The sequence below is a fragment of the Schistocerca piceifrons genome, chromosome 2 (assembly GCF_021461385.2).
Source record: "Schistocerca piceifrons isolate TAMUIC-IGC-003096 chromosome 2, iqSchPice1.1, whole genome shotgun sequence".
NCBI classification, from domain to species: domain Eukaryota; kingdom Metazoa; phylum Arthropoda; class Insecta; order Orthoptera; family Acrididae; genus Schistocerca; species Schistocerca piceifrons.
In genome coordinates, this window is record NC_060139.1 from 696,951,850 (window position 1) to 696,965,886 (window position 14,037).

General features: G+C 45.8%; 1 pseudogene; it reads right to left on the minus strand.

Annotated features, from left to right (window-relative positions):
• Window positions 1-568: 568 nt before the first annotated feature.
• On the minus strand, window positions 569-687 carry LOC124778272 (annotated as a pseudogene).
• Between the last annotated feature and the right edge of the window lie 13,350 nt (window positions 688-14,037).

A 14,037-nucleotide genomic window follows, 5' to 3' on the forward strand; every position in this document is an offset into this window, starting at 1 on the left:
CCAAAGTTGTTTCGAGTACGCTGCAAAAGTTTCGCTGGGAAGCCCTGACGCGTCCCCCATACAGTCCCGATATCTCCCCATGCAATATCCATATTTTTGGAGCCCTGAAGAAAGAAATACGCAGCCGTCTATTTGCTCCGGATGAAGAGGTGCTCGCCTGGACACAATCATGGTTTCGTAGGCAATCGCAAATATTTTTCCATTAAGGCACCGATCGTCTTATTTCACAGTGTAATAAATGTATTATCCGTTATTGCGACTACTTTTGAAGTAATAAACATTTTACTTACATATTTTCCATCTGTTTCGTTTTGATTTGACTGCCTCTTATACGAAGGAGAATAGGGGTCAGGAAAAGTCCCCGCCCAAGCAGGCCTCGAAGGGCTCAACGGGACCGACCGACTGCCGCATCATCCTCAACCGACAGGCCTCACTGGATGCGGACATGGAGGGACGTGTGGTCAGCACACTATTCTCCCAGCTGTAGTCAGTTTTTTGTGACCAGAGCCGCTACTTCTCAAACAAGTAGCTCCTCTGTTATCCTCACAAGGGCTGAGTGCACCCCACTTGCCAACAGCGCTTGGCAGACCCAGATGGTCACCCATCCAAGTGCTAACCAAGTCCGACAGCGCTTATCTTCGGTGATCTGACGAGAACCGGTGTTACCACTGCAGCAAGACCATTGGCACGGAATAAGGAAATGTGTGGAGGAAAACACTTGTGGCTGATTGCATGGAATATAACATGGAAATGCATCACTTCAAGAAGTGAGAACAACATGTTTGACTGATAAACCATTATACTTGTATATTACCATGAAATACATACAGAATGCTGAAATTATAATCAAACAGAACACTTAATGTGTCTTCGTTCGTAACGTTGTGCCTGCTAGCGCTGTGTAGGCATGAAGCAAATGATACGATGACGTACATACTATGATCGATAAGTGCACAGTTCCAGAATGAGATTTTCACTCTGCAGCGGAGTGTGAGCTGATATGAAACTTCCTGGCAGATTAAAACTGTGTGCCGGACCGAGACTCGAACTCGGGACCTGCAAAGGACCACAGTTTTAATCTGACAGGAAGTTTCATATCAGCGCACACTCCGCTGCAGAGTGAAAATCTCATTCTGGAAACATCCCTCAGGCTGCGGTTAAGCCATGTCTCCGCAATATCCTTTCTTTCAGGAGTGCTAGTTCTGCAAGGTTCGCAGGAGAGCTTCTGTAAGGTTTGGAAGGTAGGAGACGAGGTACTGGCAGAAGTAAAGCTGTGAGAACGGGGCTTGAGTCGTGCTTGGGTAGCTCAGATGGTAGAGCACTTGCCCGCAACAGGCAAAGGTCCCGAGTTCGAGTCTCGGTCCAGTACACAGTTTTAATCTTCCAGGATGTTTAAGGTGTAAAGTTGTTCAACCTGACATCTTTATTCTTGGACAGAATGTACAAAAATATGTAAAAATTATATAATTCATACAGGAATGTAAGCGTATTGCGGAAGTCGTTATGGGTAAGTGATTGCGTTGCCACACCGAAGTTGCCAATGGAAATCGATATCGCAGATATTATCGAGCACTCGCTGCAACCCACAACGACGTATGGGAGGCGCTACAAAGGACCACACCTCCCCTCTGAGCATAGCAGCGCCCTCACACTGAGGTCAATATAGTGTCGAGTTAGCAAGAGCTCTGCCCAGTTCGAGACCTCAGCTACAGCAGTCAACATCAGCGAGTAGGACAGTGACAGTTAAAACTTCAAACAGAAACATACCTGTATCAATGTTGCACATCGTACCTCAGGAGAACAGTTTGTTAATTAGTGATGCTTTCCTAATCCATGAAACCGGTAAGTTATCCAGTACTTCTGTGTCAAAGCTAAGTAAATTTTTTTATTCATTTGTGTAATAATGTGAACTAATATTTCATGTGTTTTAATGTGAAGAACCTTCCCCCAGAGTAATCAAAGAACCTGCAGTTGTGGCCAGACGTAAGGAGTTTCGTCAGGTCAAAATAGCAAGCTTATTTTGGAAATTAACAGTGCTTGCCTCGAGGAACCATCTCTACCACTCGCCTTAAACGTTTTGAATTACTTGTTCCAGTACTAAGGTACAGAAACTTACCCCTTGAGGAGACTGAATTCGATAAATTACACGCTATAAAGACCAGACAACTTTTAATAAATATTTCTTTTACTGTCTGTAAATAACTGTTTAAACACTCTCCCACACTCAAAGGAAGGCATATTTATGTCACATTATGAGCTACCGATACCAAAATCTTTATTTGTTACCAGTTTCAGCCACTCTGATCCTCAGCTACTCTGATCAGCGAGACTGAAACTCCTAGCAAACAAAGCTTTTTACTTAATTGTCTTGATCGCAAAGTTTTTGAAAAAAATTATCGGTTTGCTTACGCAGCAACCATCTTCAAAATCTCTCATTCTGTTGCACAGCAACAAGTCACAACCATGTAAAAATAATACTACTTTTTACATGGTTATAACTTGTTTCTGTGCTGCAGAACGAGAAATTCTGAAGGTAGCTATTGTACAACCGAAACAGGTAACTCTGTTTAAAAAACTTTAAGCTCAAGACTACTAAATAAAAAAATTTATATATCACATTATTGCTTCCCAAATTGTCATTTTATGGTAAATTCTATTCAAAGTTTTGTCTTTTAGGGGCTCAAGTTGTTACATGAAAATGACTTTCAGAACTGCACCACTGGGGCTGGACATATCTGCCTGGGACTACTGGGCAGCAGTGCTGCCAAATCTTGCAACGAACCTGTTGCATCATATCGTCTTCTCGCCTTGAGACTGATTTAACCGCGTGTACACAGAGCGAGCGCTTTAGACGGATTTAATCTCGTGACTACGACGTCAGTGGAATTCCAGAAGGATTACTGGAAACAAGACACCGGCATGACAACAGAGCTGGACGAATGTAGTTTTTAGACCGGATTCAGAACTGCTGCAAGTCTGTCTACAAAGAGCGTGTCACTTTCCTCTCGGATTATACACTGGTGAGCAATATCTAAGGACAAAAGTAACTTTTGCACGATGTGGTACTGTCAATTTACACAGATCGTTCAAACTTGGACTGTACGTAGAAAGAACTGCTACAATATGCTACAGAAGACAACTGAAAGAAATACACAATGAGACGAACAGAAATTACACTTTTATTCAAAGACAACAATTACACTGAAGCCGCAGCCATTTCTGATAGTCCCCTGGACGTTACAAAAGGCCGGAGATCATTCTTATTAGGGGGTGTGATGAGTTCCTGCGGTAGAGCGTTCGGTTCCTTCACTATCGCGGTTGAAAACTGCTGGATAGTCTTCGGTACACGTGTACGTCCTGTAATAAGTCTGCCCAAAGCACACGACACGTGCTCGATAGGATCTCAGTCGAGGGACAGGCAGGCCAGTCTATTCGCCGTGTATTCTCTCGTTCGAAAAGTTCCTACACCTGCGCTAACCGATGCGGTCGCGAACTGTCATCCATAAACATGAAGTCAGAAACAAATGTACTTCTAAAAAGGGAGGGATTTTTAATTGGTATAAAGAATGGCAACTAACTCTAAATATAGATAAATGTAAATTAATGCAGATGAATAGGAAAAAGAATCCCGTAATGTTTGAATACTCCATTAGAAGTGTAGCGCTTGACACAGTCACGTCGATTAAATATTTGAGCGTAACATTGCAGAGCGATATGAAGTGGGACAAGCATGTAATGGCAGTTGTGGGGAAGACGGATAGTCGTCTTCGGTTTATTGGTAGAATTTTGGGAAGATGTGGTTCATCTGTAAAGAAGACCGCTTATAAAACACTAATACGACCTGTTCTTGAGTACTGCTCGAGCGTTTGGGATCCCTATCAGGTCGGATTGAGGGAGTACGTAGAAACAATTCAGAGGCGGGCTGCTAGATTTGTTACTGGTAGGCTTGATCATCACGCGAGTGTTACGGAAATGCTTCAGGAACTCGGGTGGGAGTCTCTGGAGGAAAGGAGGCGTTCTTTTCGTGAATCGCTACTGAGGAAATTTAGAGAACCGGCATTTGAGGCTGACTGCAGTACGCCGCCAACTTATATTTCGCGGAAAGACCACAAAGATAAGATAAGAGAGAAAGAAAGATTAGGACTCGTACAGAGGCATATAGGCAGTCATTTTTCCCTCGTTCTGTTTGGGAGTGGAACAGGGAGAGAAGATGCTAGTTGTGGTACGAGGTACCCTCCGCCACGCACCGTATGGTGGATTGCGGAGTACGTATGTAGATGTAAATGTAGATGGAGAAGAGTACAATGTCAGAATAACGTTGAGCGGTGAGCGTACCGTGTTCAAAGATTTGCAAATCAGTACGCCCATGCAACATTACACCTCTCCACACCATAATACGTGGACCACCAAAACGATCATGTTCGAGAGTGTTTCTGGGTGCATTACGTGTTTCCACCTATAGCCACATGAGGGTGCACCCAGCACTGTCGAACATGATCGTTCTGTTGGTACAGGTGTTATGGTGTCACAGTTTCCATGGGCGTACTGACCATGATCTTGGAAGACGGTACACTAACCGATCTACATCATTGTGACGCTGTACACCTACCCCATGTGCGTCCGTTGAGGGGTGCATTCGACCCTGACTCATTTTTATTGCTGACCGTGCGCGATGACATCCAACAACGCAGGCGGAGGAGCTCTTGGAACGAGGGATATTTGACGAATGGACCAGCCTACCCATTCTACCGACTTAAATCCAACCGAGCACGTGTGGGATGCGTTGGGGAGACGTACTGCGGCATGGCAACATGCACCAACGACCATCAGCAGTTGTCAATCACACTAGTGGAACAACTACTGAGTAGCCCCGTGGCCAGCATGGAAGCACGTTTCAGAACATACATTGCCGTCTAGTTAAAGGTTGATTAACTCTCTTCAGTAAATTGATTCCTTAGGATGGATAGGATGTGTGACTGCTGTGTACGGACGCAGGAGGAGCTGGCCACTGTTCGCGAACAGCTGAGCGTGTTGATGGCCGCGGTCAGCCGTCTTCAGGCTGCTGCCTCGGAGTGTAGCGGCAGTGGGGAGTCTGGTGCGTCGCAAGGTACACCCCAGGTGTTACATGCTTCACCCACTGTCCCTGCTGTCGAGACATCTTCGCGTGTACTGGGCGCGGTTGGGCCACCCTCTCCCCAAGGGGAGTGGCGGGTTCAGCGGCGTTCGCGGCGCACGAGGCGGAGGGTCAATGTGGAGGCTGGCCGTGTGGCATCGCCCGCTCTGCCTGTGAGTGGACATGTGGCTGCTCCTTCAGCAAGGTCCGAGTAGGCACACAGGGGGAAGGGTTTATTAGTTATTGGGAGCTCCAACGCTAGGCGGATGATGGAGCCCCTTAGGGAAATAGCGGGAAGGTCGGGGAAGAAGGCCAGTGTTCACTCTGTCTGCTTGCCGGGGGGTCTCATCCGAGATGTGGAGGAGGCCCTGCCGGCGGCGATAGAGAGCACTGGGTGCACCCGACTGCAAATTGTTGCTCATGTCGGCACCAATGACTCCTGCCGTCTGGGTTCAGAGGTCATCCTCAGTTCGTACAGGCGGTTGGCGGAATTGGTGAAGGCGGAAAGCCTCGCTCGCGGGTTGAAATCAGAGCTAACTATTTGTAGTATCGTTCCCAGAACCGATCGCGGTCCTCTGGTTTGGAGCCGAGTGGAAGGCTTAAACCAGAGGCTCAGACGATTCTGCGGAGATCTGAGGCGCAAATTTCTCGACCTCCGCTATCGGGTGGAGAAATGTAGGGTCCCCCTGAATAGGTCAGGCGTGCACTACACACCGGAAGCGGCTACAAGGATAGCGGAGTACGTGTGGAATGCACATGGGGGTTTTTTAGGTTAGATACTTCCCTACCTAGGCCCGACAAGACGCCTCCTGAGACGCGGCAAGGTAGGAGTAGGCAAAATGCAACAGGGAATAACAATATTAATGTGCTAATAGTAAACTGCAGGAGCATCTACAGAAAGGTCCCAGAACTGCTCTCATTAATAAACGGTCACAACGCCCATATAGTACTAGGGACAAAAGTTGGCTGAAACCAGACGTAAACCGTAATGAAATCCTAAACTCAGATTGGAATGTATACCGCAGAGACAGGCTGGACAGTGAAGGGGGAGGCGTGTTTATAGCGATAAGAAGTGCAATAGTATCGAAGGAAATTGACGGAGATCCGAAATGTGAAATGATTTGGGTGAAGGTCACGGTTAAAGCAGGCTCAGACATGGTAATTGGATGTCTCTATAGGCCCCCTGGCTCAGCAGCTGTTGTGGCTGAGCACCTGAAGGATAGTTTGGAAAATATTTCGAGTAGATTTCCCCACCATGTTACAGTTCTGGGTGGAGATTTTAATTTGCCGGATATAGACTGGGAGACTCAGACGTTCATAACGGGTGGCAGGGACAAAGAATCCAGTGAAATTTTTTTAAGTGCTTTATCTGAAAACTACCTTGAGCAGTTAAACAGAGAACCGACTCGTGGCGATAACATATTAGACCTTCTGGTGACAAACAGACCCGAACTATTTGAAAAAGTTAACGCAGAACAGGGAATCAGCGATCATAAAGCGGTTACGGCATCGATGATTTCAGCCGTAAATAGGAATATTAAAAAGGGTAGGAAGATTTTTCTGTTTAGAAAAAGTGACAAAAAGCAGATTTCAGAGTACCTGTTGGCTCAACACAAAAGTTTTGTCTCAAGTACAGATAGTGTTGAGGATCAATGGACAAAGTTCAAAACCGTCGTACATAATGCGTTAGATGAGTATGTGCCAAGCAAGATCGTAAGAGATGGAAAAGAGCCACCGTGGTGCAACAACCGAGTTAGAAAACTGCTGCGGAAGCAAAGGGAACTTCACAGCAAACATAAACATAGCCAAAGCCTTGCAGACAAACAAAAATTACGCGAAGCGAAATGTAGTGTGAGGAGGGCTATGCGAGAGGCGTTCAAAGAATTCGAAAGTAAAGTTCTATGTACTGACTTGGCAGAAAATCCTAAGAAATTTTGGTCTTATGTCAAAGCGGTAGGTGGGTCAAAACAAAATGTCCAGACACTCTGTGACCAAAATGGTACTGAAACAGAGGATGACAGACTAAAGGCCGAAATACTAAATGTCTTTTTCCAAAGTTGTTTCACAGAGGAAGATTGCACTGTAGTTCCTTCTCTAGATTGTCGCACAGATGACAAAATGGTAGATATCGAAATAGACGACAGAGGGATAGAGAAACGATTAAAATCGCTCAAAAGAGGAAAGGCCTCTGGACCTGATGGGATACTAGTTCAATTTTACACAGAGTACGCGATGGAACTTGCCCCCCTTCTTGCAGCGGTGTACCGTAGGTCTCTAGAAGAGCGTAGCGTTCCAAAGGATTAGAAAAGGGCACAGGTCATCCCCGTTTTCAAGAAGGGACGCCGAGTAGATGTGCAGAACTATAGACCTATATCTCTAACGTCGATCAGTTGTAGAATTTTGGAACACGTATTGTGTTCTAGTATAATGACTTTTCTGGAGACAAGAAATCTACTCTGTAGGAATCAGCATGGGTTTTGAAAAAGACTGTCATGTGAAACCCAGCTCGCGCTATTCGTCCACGAGACTCAGAGGTCCATAGACACGGGTTCACAGGTAGATGCCGTGTTTCTTGACTTCCGCAAGGCGTTCGATACAGTTCCCCACAGTCGTTTAATGAACAAAGTAAGAGCATATGGACTATCAGACCAATTGTGTGATTGGATTGAGGAGTTCCTAGATAACAGGACGCAGCATGTCATTCTCAATGGAGAGAAGTCTTCCGAAGTAAGAGTGATTTCAGGTGTGCCGCAGGGGAGTGTCATAGGACCGTTGCTATTCACAATATACATAAATGACCTTGTGGATGACATCGGAAGTTCACTGAGGCTTTTTGCGGATGATGCTGTGGTGTATCGAGAGGTTGTAACAATTGAAAATTGTACTGAAATGCAGGAGGATCTGCAGCGAATTGACGCATGGTGCAGGGAATGGCAATTGAATCTCAATGTAGACAAGTGTAATGTGCTGCGAATACACAGAAAGATAGATCCTTTATCATTTAGCTACAAAATAGCAGGTCAGCAACTGGAAGCAGTTAATACCATAAATTATCTGGGAGTACGCATTAGGAGTGATTTAAAATGGAATGATCATATAATGTTGATCGTCGGTAAAGCAGATGCCAGACTGAGATTCATTGGAAGAATCCTAAGGAAATGCAATCCGAAAACAAAGGAAGTAGGTTACAGTACGCTTGTTCGCCCACTGCTTGAATACTGCTCAGCAGTGTGGGATCCGTACCAGATGGGGTTGATAGAAGATATAGAGAAGATTCAACGGAGAGCAGCGCGCTTCGTTACAGGATCATTTAGTAATCGCGAAAGCGTTACGGAGATGATAGATAAACTCCAGTGGAAGACTCTGCAGGACAGACGCTCAGTAGCTCGGTACGGGCTTTTGTCAAAGTTTTGAGAACATACCTTCACCGAAGAGTCAAGCAGTATATTGCTCCCTCCTACGTATATCTCGCGAAGAGACCATGAGGATAAAATCAGAGAGATTAGAGCCCACACAGAGGCATACCGACAATCCTTCTTTCCACGAACAATACGAGACTGGAATAGAAGGGAGAACCGATAGAGGTACTCGAGGTACCCTCCGCCACACACCGTCAGGTGGCTTGCGGAGTATGGATGTAGATGCAGATGTAGATGCCGTCGGTGGTGATCACACACCCTATTAAGAACCATGTCATGGCTTTTGTAATGTCCAGAGATCAACATAAATGGCTGTGACTTTACTGTAATTATTGTTTGATGTCATTGTGTTCATCTCATTTTTATTTCTTTCCGTTATCTCCTTTACTATTCTCCAGCAGTTATTTCTATGTGTAGTCCACGATTCATCGAACTATGTTGCTTGACAGTCACATATCAGGCGAAAGTTACTTTCGTCCTTAAGTTTTGCATACCAAAATATGAATTATACACAGCAATTTACGACAATAAGGTCCACTGCTTTTGGCAGCAGTATACAATTATTACTGCAAAGACTGTTCACTAAAGACTTCCTACGGCCCATTTCTATTATTGCAAGAATCTGAACTCGTTCATTACCATTATATAGAAAATTTAGTGAGAAAACTAGAAACTTACTTAAACTGAGAAGGGGAGTTAAAATTCAATCTGATGGTGACATGAAAGAGTATTCCAAACTTCGTGGAGCGCTGAACAAATATATGAAGGCCGATTTAAAGAGAAGCAAGATCCAATTTAAAGGACAAAAAAAGCTTAAATGAAGCTAAACAAAAGCTCATGATTGACCAGAAGCAGATTACTGCAAAAAGTGGAAACACTGGCAGACTTACCGATAAAGAGGAAGTTTCAAATTTTCATCAGCAATGTTTTCAGTCACCTGTATGCAAAACAAAAGATAATCGATACGAATGCGACAGCATGCGCTACCAACGTGGTCCGAAAGGCCTTCTATAGAAATGGGATTTTTCCGGGGCTCATAGCTCGGGTTCTGTTGATGATAGAAATGTAGGGTCAAGTCCTTTGGATAACTGTTGGGCTACGGACCGTTTGTATGCCCAACAGAAGGATTTTCTTACAGGAACTACCGTACAGTGTGGGATAAAATTTTGAATATTACACATTTCCTTCGGCTTTGGCAAATAGAACAAATCGGTTTTTGCCTCTAATGTTATATGTGGTCTACGGTGCACTTCAAGGAGCATATGGAGACATAACAATCAGGTTTAATTAATGAATGCAGAACTTTATTGTGGGTGCGACGAATTGATACTGTGGTTAAAGGATATATCGACTGCGAGAATTGGACGTTCCGTGCTACGAATGCATCTATGTGTCTTACGAAACCAAAGATTTTCTTTTATGGACTCTTTGAGAAGGAAATGTAGAGATCGGACGTGTGAGAAGGGCCACGCACCACCATCTGAACTTAACACTCCCATCACAGGACATCAGCTTCACACTCCGCGCTAAACGCAACACCGCTCCTGGCCACGACCGCGTTACCTCCCGCCATCTCAAACACTGCCCTCCCCCCTTCCTTGCAGTCCTTGCCACCCTCTACAACATAATCTTTGCCACCGACTTCTACCCTGACCTGTGGAAAACCTCTCGTATCCTGATGTTCTCCAAACCCAACAAACCTCCACCTGATGCCTCTTCCTATCGCCCTATGTGTTTCACCTTGGTGTTCAGCTAGCTCTTGGAATCTATCCTTACCCGGCGCATCCATCACCATCTCCGCCGACACCACCTCCTCCCCAACACCCAATGTGACTTTCGACCTTCCTTCTCTGCCAATGATCAACTCCTACGCCTCACTCATCTCCTTTCCCTCCAGCTTAACTCCTATCGCTCCACCATTTTTGTCTCCCTTGACTTCAAAAAGGCCTACGACTGTGTCTGGCATCCCGGTCTCCTGTTTAAACTCCAGACCTACGCCCTTCCTGTCAACTATGTCCATCTGTTTGCCTCCTTCCTCTCCCGTCACCCCTCCTATGTTACCATCCATAACGCCGATGCCTGCACCTTCTACCCCTCCGCCGGTGTGCCCCAGGGCTCTGTCCTCTGCCCTCTCCTCTACCTCCTGTACATGGCAAATAAGCCCCAACTCCCCCCCCCCCTTCTTGCAGTACACTTCCTGCAGTATGCCAATGCCACCGCCTACCTTGCCTTCATCTCTACCTTTCAATGGTCCTGACGCCTTCTCCAGAATCACCTTGATCTATTTGCCGCATTGTGTAACCAGTGGCTCCTGAAAATCAATCCTTCCGAAGACATAGGCAATCATCGTAGGTCGCACCACTCGCTCCTTCCGGCTCCTTGATTTTTCCCTTACCATCTGCCCCCATCCTGTCCACTTCTCCCCCACCCTAACCTATCTTGGCCACACCATTGACCGTCACCTCACCTGGATCCTTCACCTCTGCTCTATCCAATCCAAAGCCTAATAGTGCGTCTGACTCCCCAAACTCCTCTCTGGCCGGACATGGGGGTTGAACCCCTCTACCATCCTTCACACCTATAAATCCTTAATCTGTCCCATCCTCTGTTATGCCAGTCCCACCTGGATCTCCACCCACCCTCCCCAAATTCTATAAGTCCCTCCAAATCTTCAAGCGCCATGCACTCTGCCTCGCCTTCCATACACGCATCCTGTCCCCCACACAGATCCTCTACGACCTGATCCCTTTCCCCTATCTGCTCCTTTTCCTTGAACATATCTGCGTCCTCTACACCTCCCGCTGACTTGATCCCCCTCATCCCCTGGTTGCTCCTCTCCTCTCCAGCCCCCACCCTCTGCTGTGCCTTCACCGTTGTGTCCCCCCTACCCTCCACCTCTACACCCTTCATCTCTTTTCCCAAGGTGGCTTCCATCAACTCCCCCTCCCAAATGATACCCTCTCTCCCTCCATTTATCCCTCCTATCAACTCTGATCCTCACCTCCCCCTCCCTTCCTCTGTCCTTTTCCTGGACTCCCTCTCCCCCTCCTTCCACTCCCCCCCCCCCCTGTCGCCGTGTCGCCTCTATAGTGCTGTTTTAAGTGAGTGTTCAGTGTTGTGTGTCCCCTGTAAGTGTTGCGAACAGCCACCATATTGTCATAGTTGTGTTTCCTTATCTAGTGCGAACACAAACCAGACTGTCGCCGTGTTTTTTAATTGTGCCTGTCTATTTACTATGTGTTTTATTCAGCATCACCAACCGTTTGTTTTTATATTTTCTTCGCATCTTTTAACAATTCACATTTTATCGCCTGCTCTTATTGTTCTCATAACTCCAAATTCTGTTTTTTACCGTTTCTGTAGGCTGCAGAGCGGCATATTGAGCTGCTGCCAGCCCCCCCCCCCCCCCCCCCTCCTCTCTCTCTGGGGGAATCGAAATCCAATAAAGAAAAACAAGTGGCACAGCTGACAAATCGGTTACTGCTGCTAAAATGGCAGGTTATCAAGATTTAAGTGATCTTGAACGTGGTGTTATAGTCGGCGCACGAGCGATGGGATACAGCATCTCTGAGGTAGCGATGAAGTGGGGATTTTCCCGTACGAACATTTCACGAGTGTACTGCGAATATCAGGAATCCGGTAAAACATCATATCTCCGACAGCGCTGTGGCCGAAAAAAGATCCTGCGAGAACAGGACTAACGACGATTGAAGCGAAATCGTTCAACGTGGCAGAAGCGTAACTCTTCCGCAAATTGCTGCCGATTTCAATGCTGGGCCATCACCAAGTATCAGCGTGCTAACCATTCAACGAAACAGCATCGACACGGGCTTTCGGAGCCGAAGACCCACTCGTGTACCCTTGATAACTGCACGACACAAAGATTTACGTCTCGCCTGGGCCCGTCAACTCCGACATTGTACTGTCGATGACTGGAAACATGTTGCCTGGTCGGATGATACTCATTTCAAATTGTATCAAGACGATGGACGTGTATGGGTATGGAGGCAACCTCATGAATCCATAGACCCTGCATGTCAGCGGCGGAATGTTCAGGCTGGTGGAGGCTCTTTAATGGCGTGGGGCGTGTGCAGTTGGTGTGATATGGGAACCCTGATAGTCTAGATATGACTATGACAGATGACACGTTTGTAAGCATCCTGTCTTATCATCTGCATCCATTCATGTCCACTGTGCATTCCGACGGACTTGGACAAATCCAGCAGGAAAATGTGACACCCCACACGTTCAGAATTGCTACAGAGTGGCTCCAGAAACACTCTCCTAAGTCTAAACACTTCCGCTGAACACCAGACTCCCCAGACTTGAACATTATTGAGCATATCTGCGATGCCTTGCAACGTGCTGTTCGGAAGAGATCTCCACTCCCTCGTACTCTTACTGATTTATGGACAGCCCTGCAGGATAGCTTTTTGACGAAGAAAAATAAAAAAAAGAAATGTGTGCAGCAAAGATAAGGGAAATAAGAGCTCGTACTGAGGCGTTCAGACAATCGTTTTTCCCTCGAGCGGTGCGCGAGTGGAACAGAGGGGGGGAAATATGACTCGCGCGAATTGTGCCCTCCGCCACACACCGCTTGGTGGCTAGCGGAGTATATATGTAGATATGTAGATGTAGATGTAGAAAGATTGTTTAGCTACCAGGAGAATATTAATCAGTATGATTGTCTTACTCGTGAACTTCTTCGTTACGAAGATATGAACAGCAGTACGTCTTTTTTAAGCAGTATCCTATATTTTTTATTTGATAGTCTGTTTCCTTTTCTCAAGATCTATTCAAAGGCGTGTCACACTATTCACGTAATCATGACGTTATTAAAAACAGAACACAAAACTGACATTGACTCCCCTGTATTAGCACACAGTGTAAGTACCCGCGGTAACGTAATTCGTCCACTAGCTAGACCTGGTAGTAAACAAACAAAAACAAAAGGAAAATACATGCCGGTCATTCAGTCGACCGTCTTCAGATGAAGGTGTGTGTGAACACAATGTACGGCAAAGAGGAGGTGGTAGAAAAGCTACTTATATCGATGGAGAATGTAAGCTAGCAGAATAGTAAGGGCCGCTGTGAATTTCCATGTGTTTCGATTTATTAGCGTCAACTCCAGAAAGTGGATCCGTTACGTTACCACTGATAGCTGCACTGTGTGTTAGTACAGTACAGTCAAAGTCAGTTTTGTGTTATGTTTTCAATAATGTCATGTTTACGGTAACGGTGCATTGTGATACGTTTTTGAATAGCTCTTGAGGGGAGGAAGTAGATTACCGAATAAAAATGTAGGATGTTATTTGAAAAAGATGTACTGCTATTCACACTGTACACATCTTCGTGACGAAGAAAGGTACAAGAAAGATAATCATGCCGATTAATGTTCTCCTGTCAGCTAAACAACATTTGATTGATACATTTTTTGCTTCCGGAGAAAAAGTTATTTGGAGTGGTCTAGATAATTCCGACAGATGCACACAGCTCTCGTCATTT